This window comes from Octodon degus, unplaced genomic scaffold (assembly GCF_000260255.1).
Source record: "Octodon degus isolate 3935 unplaced genomic scaffold, OctDeg1.0 scaffold00115, whole genome shotgun sequence".
In the NCBI taxonomy this organism is placed as follows: Eukaryota; Metazoa; Chordata; class Mammalia; order Rodentia; family Octodontidae; genus Octodon; species Octodon degus.
This window is the reverse complement of record NW_004524691.1, coordinates 10,059,446-10,073,878: the sequence shown is the minus strand read 5'-3', so window position 1 is coordinate 10,073,878 and position 14,433 is coordinate 10,059,446. Positions and strand designations below refer to the sequence as shown.

At 35.8% G+C, this 14,433-nt stretch overlaps 1 pseudogene; it reads right to left on the bottom strand.

Annotated features, from left to right (window-relative positions):
• Nucleotides 1–1,384: 1,384 nt before the first annotated feature.
• LOC101583036 lies at nt 1,385–3,299 on the bottom strand (annotated as a pseudogene).
• Between the last annotated feature and the right edge of the window lie 11,134 nt (nt 3,300–14,433).

The following is a 14,433-nucleotide window of genomic DNA, read 5'->3' as shown; positions in this document are numbered from 1 at the left end:
GTATTTATTCTGAGTCACAATCACTAGGTGAAATTAATGCTTAATGCTCTATTTTGAAGTGTTACTAGGCCAAGGACAAATATAGAATGCACAGAAAAATGTTCTTTTAAAATGTCTCTATACTGCAATAACATTTTTTAGAAATATAAGGTATTTGATGACTCAGATCATGACCTCATTGATGAGAATGCTACACTACTGAAGACAACAATTCTGCAGTAGCTGAATTTTTTTTTTCAGACAATGCCTTTAAAATCATCAGGACTCTGAGATATTTTGGGAGTATTTCCATAAATGGAAAAGAAAAAGTTCACATGAGAACAAAGCAGACATAAAGTACTTGGTTTGTTTCCAATGGGATTTCACTCATCATCAAATGACAAGTAATTTCAGATTGCCACTTTTGGGAGAAAAATGAATTTGTTGTGAGATTTTCATCTGCAAAATTTCACCTTCTGCAACATCCCAGTTTCATATTTTGTATTATTAATGCTTGAATGTATGAAAAATTTGGGATATTATTAACCCCGAAGATCAACACTGATGGCCACTGATATTCAAGAAAAAAATCTCTTTATTATAAAAAGTACTTCAAAATATTTTTATGAAGCATGTTAATAAAGATATGTTACCTGAGGATTGATGCTTGTAATCTCATTGGTTGACTATAGTTTTGTCCCACCTCATTCCCACCTCAGCAAGTTCCCATGTTCTCTACCATCTTAGACCCACCTCACCACATGGCTTTCTATAAAAGTCCCTGGAAGAGACAGCTTCCTGGGGACCACCTGCCTGGGCGCCTCATCTTGTCCCTCTCTTGGAAAGGAGCTTTCTTTCACTCAGAAAATATATTCTCCTCATAAAAAAGACATTTATGGGGCTGGGGAGATGGCTCAGTGGAATACGTGCTTCCCTGGCAAGCACAAGGACCTGAGTTCAATCCCCAGAAAAAAAAAAAAAAAAAAAGATATTTATTTCAGAAAGGAGAAATTTTGTTTCTGTGTTTGTTTTTGTTTTCTTAACAATATTGTGGTCAGTTTAGAAAAGGCAGGAACTATTCATTAGACACTTGGTAGCAAATGCAGAACATTCATCATTCTAACCTTCTTTCAATGGATGCTTTTTAACATAAAAATACCATTGGCCCTAGTTAATGACTATATTTTCTGCCATATATTTATTTACTCATTTTTGTTGTTATATTTCTGAAATGCTTTATTCTTTTGATCAGTATACATGATATTAAGCATAGAATTTCCTTAAAAATAATAAATCTAAAGTTTCAGTATCAGAATATTGCAGTGGAGAGGGAACTATCTGGCTCTTTTGGCTTTTTAAATTTATCCAAGTTCCAAGCAGATTCTCATATTTAGGTTCTTCTGTGTTATTTCTGTCCAAGTTGTGACAGCTGTCTCATGAATTGCATAGCATTGAAAAGCTCACTGCAGCAGTACAAAATGTGCTTGCCTGGCTTCCCCTTTATGTAGTCAACAAGGTTTTGGTATTCAGTATAGTGGCCTCTTCCCACAACAAAACAGTCGCCTCTTGGAATGCATTTTTGTGTCTAGGAGTTGAGCTGTCATTGCCCCGCAGCATTGTGGGATCAATATATAGTCATCAGTTTTAGGGTTTGATTTCATCTCCGTAAGACTGTCCAGAGTACGGCTAACAGGAAGATTTTTCTGTTTCAATACAAGATTATTCACTCCCTCCATCACAAACTGTGATCCTGTATTCGTGACTCGTGACAAGGGACCCATTGGTTTAATGGTAGTGTTGCCATAGTTGACAGGAGCTGAGGCCATGTTGACAAAAGCCTTCCATTATTTAATATACTGCAAAGGATTAAGGTTGCATCCTGTATCTGTTAAAACTTTTTAATATTGCTCCAAATCAACCTCAGAAGATGCTTGATGTGTGCTTATATAACAGCAAAGAAACCGCCTCATTTTGTCCTCTGGAATTCCTGCATCAGGGTCTGATATTATATCTAGAAGAGATTTATCGAGAGTAGTTTTGCTCTTTATCTTTCCTTCATATTCAAAATATACATCCAGATTCCTTGCCTTTCTATTATCCAAAGCAACAGTAGCAACAATCATTTGTAGATTAATGTCTTTTTTCAAGCAGTTCTGACAAAGAACTCACAGCTTATGTTAGCTTAGCAGTGTTGTCAGAAAGCACACTTACGGCTCCTTCATTTTCCCCTTCTAGCCCCATAATGCTTTTAAGTCATTTGCCTTCATCTTCTTGTGCTCTGTATTCTCTAGCTCTTGCCGAACTGATTCTGCAACCTCTAGGAATGGACTTCCTTTATGTTTCTGCCAGAATTTATCAACTGAGGTTAAATAATAAGACTTCTTGTTTTTTTCTCTTTGGTCTAGAACCAGCTGAAGAGTTTTCCACTCCTGAAGTTTCTTCCAAATTTACTCTGCTTCCGTGGAAGTCCAGCACATCGTGCAGCTGTGCCTGATATGTCCATGTATGGTGAAAGGAGTCACCAAATCAATGTTTCTGTCAATGTTTCTGTCAATGAGGTTGAATAAAGGCCTCTGGAAGCTGAACTGGCCGGCACCCCGTGTGTCACCTGTAAAAAGACTATTTCTTGCACCCCTCATATTTTCCAGAAGTTTCTTACCTAGTTTCACTGCCACCATTTCTGCTGCTGTTCCTTTTGAACATTGGATGATAGGAACAGCAGCCAGTGTAACAAAAAACCAGAATAGGCTGTCAACAATAGTGTCCATAACTGTTTCCATTTCTGTGTCTGTGATATCTGGTCTATTAATGGCGTGATATGAAACGAGTTCCTTATTTTGATTAAATAGTACAAACATATCATTCTCCAAAGTAATAAAATTGAGATACTGATCAAAAACCTTGGCTACTTGTGTCACTGCACTAGCGGCTAATGCGGCATTTGCAAGATTTTCCAACTTAATTCTTGAAATAGCAGAAATAAAATTTAAATAATATGGTTCATCCAGCTGAATATGAAGATCCTGGCACATTCTATCAATATTTTCTTCACATGGCATTACAAAGTACACTGAAGGAACATCTGGAATAGGATCTCGGTCCGAACTCAAAAGCAGATACAGAGAGATTCCCATATTTCTCAGTTCTTTCACAGATAGCAGAGGAGAGATTATATTTTAGCCAAATCTGTCACAAATGAGAACCTTCCATACTGGTTCTACTGTGCTGTTTTTAACATGAGGAACATTGAAATTCAACATACACTTCAAAGCAACTGTCTGCCTCTCCCGAATAGTAGCTGCCACCACCATCTTGCCTCCCACAATCCCTCTGCCATATATTTGAAAGAAACCATGTGGGTAGGTGATTATGTTCAACCTAATATATGTGAGAGAATTTCAATCTCGATACAGGCATTGAGACAATTGTTAAATTCTTCTCTTCCCTTGCTTGACACATTTAACTTCTATAAGTTGGAATGATAAGAGCATCAAAAAAAATCTTCTTAATTCCAAAATGATTGCCTGTTAAGCACGGGGTCTTGAGTTCAATGCCTAGTACAGGAAAAAAAAAGTGGGAGGGGGTGCTGGGGAGGTAGCTCAGGAAATATTTGGTGGTATATAAATGATCAAATAATAAATATTCTGTTTTGGTACCATTGGACATCATAATAGTTTTAGACAGCCAAACGCAATTTGCCTTCCCTGAAGAGAAAATAACTACATTTTGTTCACATCATTAAAATTTGGGGTTTTCTGATTTAAGAACAAATTGTGCACTGATGGAAGTACTGCACATGGCATATTTCTTAATTATGTTCCCCTAAGATTCCAGTCTCCTGCTTCTTCAAACGTTAATCTGAGTATTGCTGAAAAGATGACTTGAAAATTTTGAGAGACTATAGATTTAGAATAGATGATTTCTTTATCTATCTGGCTAGTCCCAATGTAATCACTTGAATCTTCAAAACAGCAGTTTCTAAAGCTGTGTTGAGAAAGATGCAGGGAAAGGGCAAGCAAAGGAAAGGTCAGAGAAATTCATGCACAGAAAACTCAACTCACACTGTTTGATTTAAAATTGGAGGAAGATGGCCAAAAGGCACTATGAAAGTAGCTTTATCTCGTGGAACTCTGCCTGGAAGAGCACGAGGACACATGTCAGTCTCATGTTCTCACAGAGTGGAGCACTGCCAACTTCTTGAATGGTGCTGCAAGCAAATGTTCCCCAATAGCTTCCAGAAAGAAACAGCAAATCTGGTAGACCTTGGTTTTTTTCTTTTGAGGTCCTAAGCAAAGACTGTCAAAATTCATAAGAAACCTGACTTGGTTTTAAGAAATCTGGTTTTCTGACCATAGATCAATTGAAACGCAAATTCAGTTAGATTTAACTACTGAATCTGTGATAATATAAATACACAGAAAATAACTTAAAAGGTGTTCAAATTGAAAAAATCTTTTTGATACAAAATAAAGTGATTGTCAACCATGTTTGATACTCACAATATAATGCTTAAAATGCATAAAATTCTGGAAAACACCAAGAAAATGGAGCAAGGCAGAGAACAAAAGTGATATAAAATTCTATTATCTTCTCAGAAGTGCAAATGTTCAACAAAATGTGAAAAAATATTCACAATCTCTAGCCATTACATGAATGAAAATTTAGAAATGCAGAGACTCCATCCCACTCCAAAAAGAATGATTATCACAAAGAAGTCAAGCAACAACAAATGTTGGAGGAAAAGGAACCTTGCTGCCCTGCTGGTAGGAAGGTCACCTAATATGACCAGCATGGAAGACAATACAGAGTTTCTTAAAAAAAATTAGCAATTACTTGTGGCTCAGCCATTCCATTTCTAGGTGTTTTCCTGAAGAATCTCAACATATCATTTGGTAGTAATGAATGTATACCCATGCTTACTGTGGCTTAATTCAGACTAGTTAAATGTATGGAGTATCATATATGTCCATCAACAGATGAATGGATAAAAATGTGGTACTAATATACAAATTTGTACTACTCTGCCCTGAAAAAGGAGAAACATGCAGGATTGAACATGACTGAATAGAGGAGGAGCATGTTGGAACTACTCAGAGCAAAAATCAACTAAAAACACAGAAAATAGGAGGAAAGGGAGGGATACACATCCTGTGGATGCTCAAATAATCTGCTATAGGAGACTTGGAGATCAAACAAAACATGAATGTAAGATTTTATGAAATGATTATTCAGCTAACAGGGCTGCCAGTGGCACTGCTGCCATTTGTCAAGCAATATTCACCATCCTGTGAAGCCTCCAAGAGGTAGATGAATGGCACAAATGTGGCTAACTCAAGCCAAATAAAACAGACAGGGTATGGGGATCATTTCTTCTTGTGCTTTCCTCTACACAGAGGATGTAGCAGTTTGCCACCAAATTTCACCAGCACTACTCCCTCCTCATTGGGCTGCCAGCTATTTTTTCCCCTGAGAACAATAAGGTTAGGGACATGCCCTGCGACCAAAGAGAGGGACACAGATGCATGAAAGAGGGTATCAGGGAGAGGAAGTTGAATCAGACCAAATAGCTTTGGGCTACCTCCCAGAAAGTGATAGAGCAGTAAGTCAATACTGGTGACCATGGGGGCATGGTTGAAGCATAAAAATGGCAACAATGGGCAGGATCAGGAAGCAGAACATTACAGCCCTCCTGCCCAGGCACCCCTCCTAATGCTGCAGAGGAGATCTACATAGGGCTGTCTCCACAGTGATGTCAGCAGCGGAGATACCATGCAAGCCTGCCCCTGCCACCCCAACTGGCTGTAAGTGGTGTACAAGAAGAATGAGATAGGCCGGCGGAAGTGAAACTGAGGAGGCTGGCCTGTCTAAAACAAGCCAACTGTACACAGTGGGAGCAGTCATGGGCTGTCTTTATCCAAGGATACTGCAGCAACTGGAAGAAAGACACACACAAACAAGGGTGTATGTGTGTGTGTGTGTGTGTGTGTGTGTGTGTGTGTGTTGGGAGTTTTGTTTCATTTTGTATTATCTTAGATCGTTAAAGTCCTTACATTTATTCTTGTTCTAATGGATTTTTCTTCCTTTCTCTTTCCTTAACCATCTCTCTTGATTCTGATAATTCACAAAAATTCTCTCTAATAATTCTGGTGTACTTTGATAATCTTTTGCTTTCTCCTTCATTCTTTTTTCCTTGTCCCCTTCTCAGTCTCATTGGGTCTGGTAGATCATCCTTTGATCCTTTGTCCTCCTGCTTTTTATTTACTACATATCTCTTCCCTTAGCTTTCTGTTTCATTGGCTACCCAGCTTAAATTTTCTCACTACAGGCTAAATCACTCCACAAAGGGGAAACTCTTTGTATACAAATTCCTTAATAATGCTGGATTTTGTTCTATAACTGTAGATCTTGTTACTGTGATTAAGGGTACCAAATTAATAGTTACCACAATTTCCCAATTTCAAACTGTGTTTGATGATGTTGTTATTTCTAATTGAACTACTTTTGCCAGCATAGCATATCTGTTGTAATTAGCTGTTATCCCGACACTGTGATTATTCAGAATAAAAATAATAACCACAGTCAACTATTAGAGGATTGGATACTGAGCCTAATAAATAGCAGCATCTCTTCCTTAATAAATTGGTATGATAGGATCTTGGGCCAGTTACAAAGATCAAGAACTACCAATACCTAGAAGACATCTCTGAGAAACAGACCTCCACTAGGGAAGCCTTGATGACAATAATAAGTTGTGTACTATAAGAAATTTACAAGCCTCAAGACAAAAAAAAATTGAATTTAAAAGGTAGAAAATGACATTATGCAGAAGCAAAATGCAACCCCCAAACTCTAGCAACTCAGGATAATTCCATAGACAGAAGAAATGTAAGCCAGATGCCTGAACTCTCTAAAAGTATAGCAGAAGATAGAAAACAAATATATGACAGTATAGAGGAAATCAGACAAGAAATAATGTCAAGTAAAAAATGAGATGATGACCACAATAATGGATTTGCTCAGAAAAACTAAAGCAGACATAGGTAATAAAATTAGAAGAACAAGGGCCAGCCAAATAGCTCAGCAGATTAAAGTGTCTGCAAGCAGATCCAGAAGTTTGGTTTGATCCCCAGGCCTGCCATCCAGGCCCCAGCTCCAGGTCATGCTAAGACAGCAATTGAGACTGGGCATGGTGGCACACCCCTGTAATCCTGGCTTTTGGGAGGCTATAAACAGGTGGATCACTCCAAGTCCGATCTAGTAGTGAGACCCTGTACACCCTGTAGGCCTTTCCCTAAAATAGAAGTAAATAAATAAATAAAAAATAGAGTAAGGTGATCTAAATCAGTAAGACCCAACATAGGAGAAAAATGGAATCAATAAAATATTCAAACAGATATTCAGAAAATCACAAATTAAATTGGAGTTTAAAAAATGACAGAACAAAAGTCAAGATAGAATATTAGACTTAAAAGTCAGGACAGGCTTGTGATCACCAAAAGAAAGATTCTTTTGTAAATAGCAAGGTACCATGAAATAATTATCCAACAGTTGCAAGATTATGCAAAGAACAACAACATAAGATCAATTAGGATTAATGAAAAAGTGGAATCTGCACAAATGACATATAAAGCATGCTTACAGAAGTAAAGGCAGAAAATTTACCAAGTGTGAAAAATACAAAATAAATGGATAGATTCCTACATGCATACAATTTACCAAAGTTGAATCAAGGTGATAAAAAATTATAAATAACACAATATCTGTCACTGAAATTTAAGGTATAATTAAAACACTACTAACAAAGTAAAGCCCAGATCTTAAATGATTCACTGATGAATCTATAAGAAATGGAGAGAGAATCTAATGCCACCACTCCTCAAACTTAATGAAATTGAAAGTGAAACATTATCACTGAAGTCATTCCTGGAAGAAAGTGTTACTTTGATTGCTTTACTAGAGATATTCCCAACTAAGAAAACAAAATAATTTACATAAATGCAAAACATTTAATAATATACTGACAAATAGAATGCAGAAAATCATTAAGAAAATTATCTGTCATGTTCAAGTAGTATTCATCCCAGGGATGCAGGGATGGATCAACATACACAAATCAAAATGTAGTTCACTATGTTAACACAGCCAAAAGCAAAAATCATATAGTTAAACATTTGACAATGTTCAACACCCATTCATGATAAAGACCCTACAGAAATTTGGAATTGATGGTCTTTATCTCAATCTGATTAAAATCATCTGTGACAAACCAACAACCAGCATTACATTAAATGAATAAAACTTGGAAGCTTTCATTCAAAAATCAGGAACAAGACAAGGATGTCTAGTACGGCCTATTTAATATAGTTCTGGAAATATTATGCAGCACAATTAAACAAGACAAAGAAGTAAATGGAATAGTGATACGAAGGGAAGGAGTTAAACTGTCATCATTTGCAGAAGCCATGCTATCCTACACAGAAGATCCCAAACATCCTACTAAAAGAACTCTAGACTTATTAACCAAATTCAGTAGTATAGCTGGATACAAAATCAACAGCATTCCCATAGAATAACAAGCTCACTGAAGGAGAAATTAGGAAACAACCCTTTTCAATATCATTAAAATGGAAAATGAAATGAAATACCTAGGAATAAATCTAACGAAGTAAAATGTATTTTCAGGGAAAACTATAGTCCTCTGCAAAAGGAAACTGCAGAAAATATCAGAAAATGGAGAGCTATCCCTTGCTCTTTTGTAGGAAGAACCAACATAGACAAATGCAATTATTCCAATATTGTACAGATTTAATGAAATAATAATCCAAATAACATTATCATATCTCCCAGAACTAGAAAAATCAATCTAAAAGTTTGTTTGGAATCAGAAGAGACCTAAGTGGGGTGAGGGAGATAGCTCAGTAGAATAAGCACCTGCCTGGAGAGTGCAGGGGCTTGAGTTCAATCCCTGGTATTGGAAGAGGAGAGAGAGAGAGAGAGAGAGAGAGAGAGAGAGAGAGAGAGAGAGAGAGAGACCCAGGATGGCAAAAACAACCCTAGGCAGCAAAGGCAAGGCAGAGGGCATCATGATCCTTGCCTTGAAATTATAATTTATAGCTACTGTGTAAAAAACTGCCAGATAGTGGTGAAAACAAAGATGTAAAGATATATGAAACATTACAAAATGAACAAAGAATCCAAACACACTCAGCCATCTTATCTTTGACAAAGAGGACAAATGCATTTACTGGAAGAAAGTTATCCTCTTTCATCCAGGGCTAAAACAATTGGCTTAACATGGGTGAAAATCAAAGTAGATACATGAATATGAATATGCACTAAGCTAAAATAAAAATGGATCAAATATCTAAATACTAAAATAGAAACAATAAACCTCCTGGAAGATAAATTATGTAGAACTCTTGAAGATATAGGTATTGGCAAAGACTGAACAAAGCCTCCACTGCATAGGAAATACAACAAATAATCAACACATCATATTTATATTATTAAAATATATTATTTAAAAGCTTTTGCACAGGAAATGAAACCACCAACAGAATGAGATGACAACCGACAAATGGGAAAAAAATTAACCCAGTTGTTCCTCAGACAAAGGACTAAGTTCTAACATATACAAATAATTGAGAAAAATCAGATTCCCCGAAATTCAGTAACTCAATCCAAATATTGGCATCTAAAATGTGTAGATTTGTCTCAGATGAAGTGGAAATATCAAATAAATATATGAAAAAGTGTTCAATATCACTGATCATTTGAGAGATACAAGATAAAACATCACTGAGATCCTTTGCTACACCAGAAGAAGGCTGTTATCAGGGTATTAATCACCAACAAATGTTGGTGGGGTCTGTGGGTAAAAAGGAACCCATCTTTTTTGTTAGTAGGAATGTAGACTTGTGCAACCACAGTGGAAATCAGGTGGAGATTTCCCAAAACAACTATGAGTGGAGGTGCCATCTGACTCAGCTCTTATCCCTCATGACATTTTATCCTCCTCCCAAAAAAACCCATCATGCCACAGTAATATATGTGAAGTGTAAATAAGAAGTGTGCAAAGAATATTGTGAAATAGGAAGGAAATAGTTAGAAACAAAGAGGAACTAGGGAGGAGGGAAGGGGGAAGGAACTAAACAGAAAAGTCAGAAAAGAAAGATAAATTGAAACAAAGTTGTATAAGTAAGACGGGAATAGGGAGGATGTGAGGGGAAGGGAATGGGAAGAAAATAATCAAGATATATCATGTCTAGGTACAAAATCCCTATGAGAATGTTGTCATTATATACATCTAGATGGCAGCAATAAACTTCATTTTAATAAGGAGAACAAGTTGTTTGCAGGAAAATGGATGCACCTTCAATTTTTAATGCTAAGTGAAATAAATCAGACACACAGATTAAATGGCACATGATTTATCTCATATGAAAAACCCAAAGATAAATAAATTATAGAGTTAAAGACAAGATAATAGGAAATAGTGAAGTAGAAATTTTGTCAAAAGCTTTGGAATCAAGATATAAATGAGGAAGGAGGAAGGGACAGGGAAAAAAATGAAAAACAGCCCGAAAAAGGGATTAAGCTACGTTACATATGTGCACCAAATATCTATAAGGAATGCAATTATTATATATTGTAAATATGTACTAATAAAATATAAAATAAATTATATATAAAACCATCAAAAACAAAAAATCTGATATCTTGTAAAACTGAGTTGTTTTTTTTTTTCAGAAATATTTCTCTGAAGTGAATGTATAGAAATGATCAACATACTAGCATAATCTTCTTTAACATATTAGAAAGAAAAAATATTCAGTGTACATTTGATCAGTAATGATATGAAATTGAAACCTGGATTGTGAAATGAAGCATTTATGACTTTTCAACAACATTTGCAAATTTTGATCACTTTACATTTACTTTGATGAATTTATAAGTGTAAATGGATGATAAACAAAATTCTAGGGCCCTTGATACTAATTAAGGCTCTCTTCTAATTTTAATTTGAGTACATAAAGTTCTACCAATTCAGTGATGGATGATCCAGATGTGCTGTGGAATTTTTACCTCATATTAATATCAGCAAAGTGGTTCATGTTACCTCACAGTTTTAACTTAAATCATGTAAATGAGGGAAAGACAAAAAGAAACTTAAAAAGAGGAGCAAGACAGGGAACAAGAAAAACAAACAAAACTGTTCAACATGAGTTGATAGTTATTTGAGTGCTTAAAGTACTCCAAGGGGAATAAAACTATCTCAAAATAAATGCTGATAAGTAATGATTAAAACCGTGAATGACAAAATAAAATATTAATTAGCAGTTACATACAGCACAATAACAAAAATTTACATACATTATGAAAGTATCAAATTTAATGCACTGACATTTCTGCATTAGTTAGTGTTTAATTAATGCTAAATTGTGGATATTATGATTAATAATATAGTGATTTTTATCAACAGCCAACATAGAGCTAAAAATGGTTATACCTCCAAAACTAGCAATGGGAAATCATGGGTTAGAGTTATAAAATACATTCAGAAGTGAAACAAAAAGAGAAATTATTATTAATAGATGAAAAAATAAAAACAAAATAAAATAGATTTAATTCCTATTCTAATAGTTAAGACAAAAATAATTTAGTTAAAAGAGATACATTGTCAAATTTGGGAAAATGTAATTATAGCTTATTTACTATATGCATTACAAATTTACCTTGAGGACAGGTAAGATAAAAGAAGCGCATTCCAAATTCACATAAAAATAAATACTGATGAGACAGCTGTGTCAGTATCTTGGAAGATAAACTCTAGGGCTAAATGCATAATAAAAACTATTGCTTCATTTCCAAACATTGATAAAATTCAACAAAAATATGAAATTTATATAAATTTTGATAGTTGTTTGACTAAAATATATTAGGAGATAAAGTTAAAATGTAAGAAAATATAGTAAAATTATAAGTACAAAGAGAAAGTATAATCCACATCCTTAATTATACAAATAAGTTGAAGAAGCACAGACACAAATGAAGAACTGTGAGGCTCATATGAGCAGAAAAGATTTTTATTTTTATATATTTATTAATTCACATTTGCTATAGATAATGCCTACTTTCTTCATAAGTATTTGGTTCTTAAGGTATTAGAGACAATATAACTTTAAACAAACAAGATGAAAGATTAAACCATGCTTATACTCTCTTTAACATAAATTAAAAAATAAAAAGTAGATGGGGGACCAGAGACATAGCTCAGAAGAATAAGCACCTGCCTGGCAAGTGCAAGGTCCTGAGTTCAATCCCTGGTACTAAAAAAAAGTAAAAAGAACACGTATCCATAATGGCTTTCTTGTCTTATATTCTGACCAATAATGTAGAAGGGTGCCTCTTTTACCCCAGTGCACTAACATTTGTCACTATTTGATTTCTTGATAATGGCTCTTCTCTCTAGAGTAAAGTGAAACACAGTGTTGGTTTAATTGAGACCTCTTTAATGGTGAAGAATATTGAACATGTAATTATGGATCTTTTTTCTTTTTTCTAGGAAGTGTTGTTTTAGATTTCCTGTACTGGGACACTATATGATATTTTCACGTGTGGGTCTGGTTTATTTCACTTATGAGTATATCTTCAACTGGAATCCACTTATATATGAAGGATTTGAGATAGTCATTCTTTATAGCTGAATAATACTCCATTGTATAAAAACACCACAACTTTTTCATCCATTCCTTTGTGAGGGGCATTTTGGTTGCTTCTGAGATCTGGCTATCAGATTGTGCTGTTATAAACATAGGTTCACATATATCACTATGATATGACGTTTTCAGTTCTTTTGGAAAAATTCCCTGTAGTGGCATAGTTGGATTGAATGAAATTTCCATTTGAGAAAGATTTTTGTGTGTGTGTGTGGAACCAGAGATTGAACTCAGGCCCTTACGCTTGCCACATATTCTACTGAATTATCTCCCCAGCCCTAGACAGTATTATAAGATTGTATTTTTAACACTTTGACCTAGTGTCTACATTTGAAGCAATTTTTCAATAGAAAATGTATATCAATATTTATTTATAATGATTTTAGACAAAAAATATTCTTTATAGCATTGTTCTCTAATGTATTACTGGAACAAATGTACATCATTAAATAACAGTATAATATCCAATCTAACAGAAGCACAACCATATATTCTAAGCATATCTTAATTCTAGATAACTAATGCCATTCTTAATATATTCATCAAATAACTATAGAACTTCAAAAAGATAGTGAACTTTGTAATCCTACATGGAAATATGTGTCAGTAAATGACAGATCAGGTAACCAAAAAAACCCAACTATAGTTAACATTTGAAAAACAATTATTTGATTTCAGAAAATATGATTGCCATAAGAATAAACTTTAAACACTTGAATAAATAGCAAAATACAATATTGCACAAACAGGAAGTAAAGAGATTACTGAAACTACTGTAGGCAGAGTGGAAAGTTTAACTCTTGTTAAATTATATTTGGTTTTGACTGTCTGGCTAGCTTGAGTACTTACATGACAAGCTACTTCTTAACTTATCATTTAAATAAATAAAACCTAATTTAAATCTATGAAACCATGCTTTCACAATGACCCCAAAGAAATTAAATACTTATGAATCAGCCTTACCAAGTAAGTAAAAGACTTGTACAGAGTACCTCCCCCACCCCACCCGCCGAATAGGAATTTCTGCCGAGTTCCGGGAACCCCCCGACCCAGTCCTAGCCCAGGTCCGGTGAGTGTGTGGAGAGATTCCTGCTACTCTGCGCCGGTAGGACCAGTCCCAGTCCAAGCGTAGTGTGGGCCGGACCCTCTCCCACCCCCTTGGGCCGCCCCCCACCACTCCGCAGCAACTCCCCACTCCGCCTGCCTAGTAGGAATTTTTCTGCATTCCGCGAACCCCCAAACCCAGTCTTAGCCCAGGCCCAGTGAGTGTGTGGGAGAGCTTACTCTTCCCCCTACTTCACCTTGCCCCCTCCAGGCACAGCTCAGGCATGGCATACATGCCTGAGGTGTAACCCTGCAGCTGCAATTCCTGCAGAGAGTGTAGAGGATAGATCCAACCAGCTAGTTCAGAAGCAGAACATCTTGCCACAGGGGCACAACATATTCACCTCAAGGGCAGCAGCGAGAAGGAGCTGAGCACAGCAGCCAGACCTAAGCCAGACGCAGCTGGATATGTCCAAACTTTGTAGAGCTGCATCTGAACTTCAGTACGTGCGAAGGTTATAACTACAGCAAAGATCTGCAACAAAGGTCAGAAGACAGTGGTCCACAAAATGACAAGAAGGAACAAAATGCAACGTCAGAACCCAAGCCCACCCATAACAAGTGCAGAGGACACTAACACAGAACAAATTGGAAATCACACAGCTGAAAGCAATGAATCAACGGCTTCTGA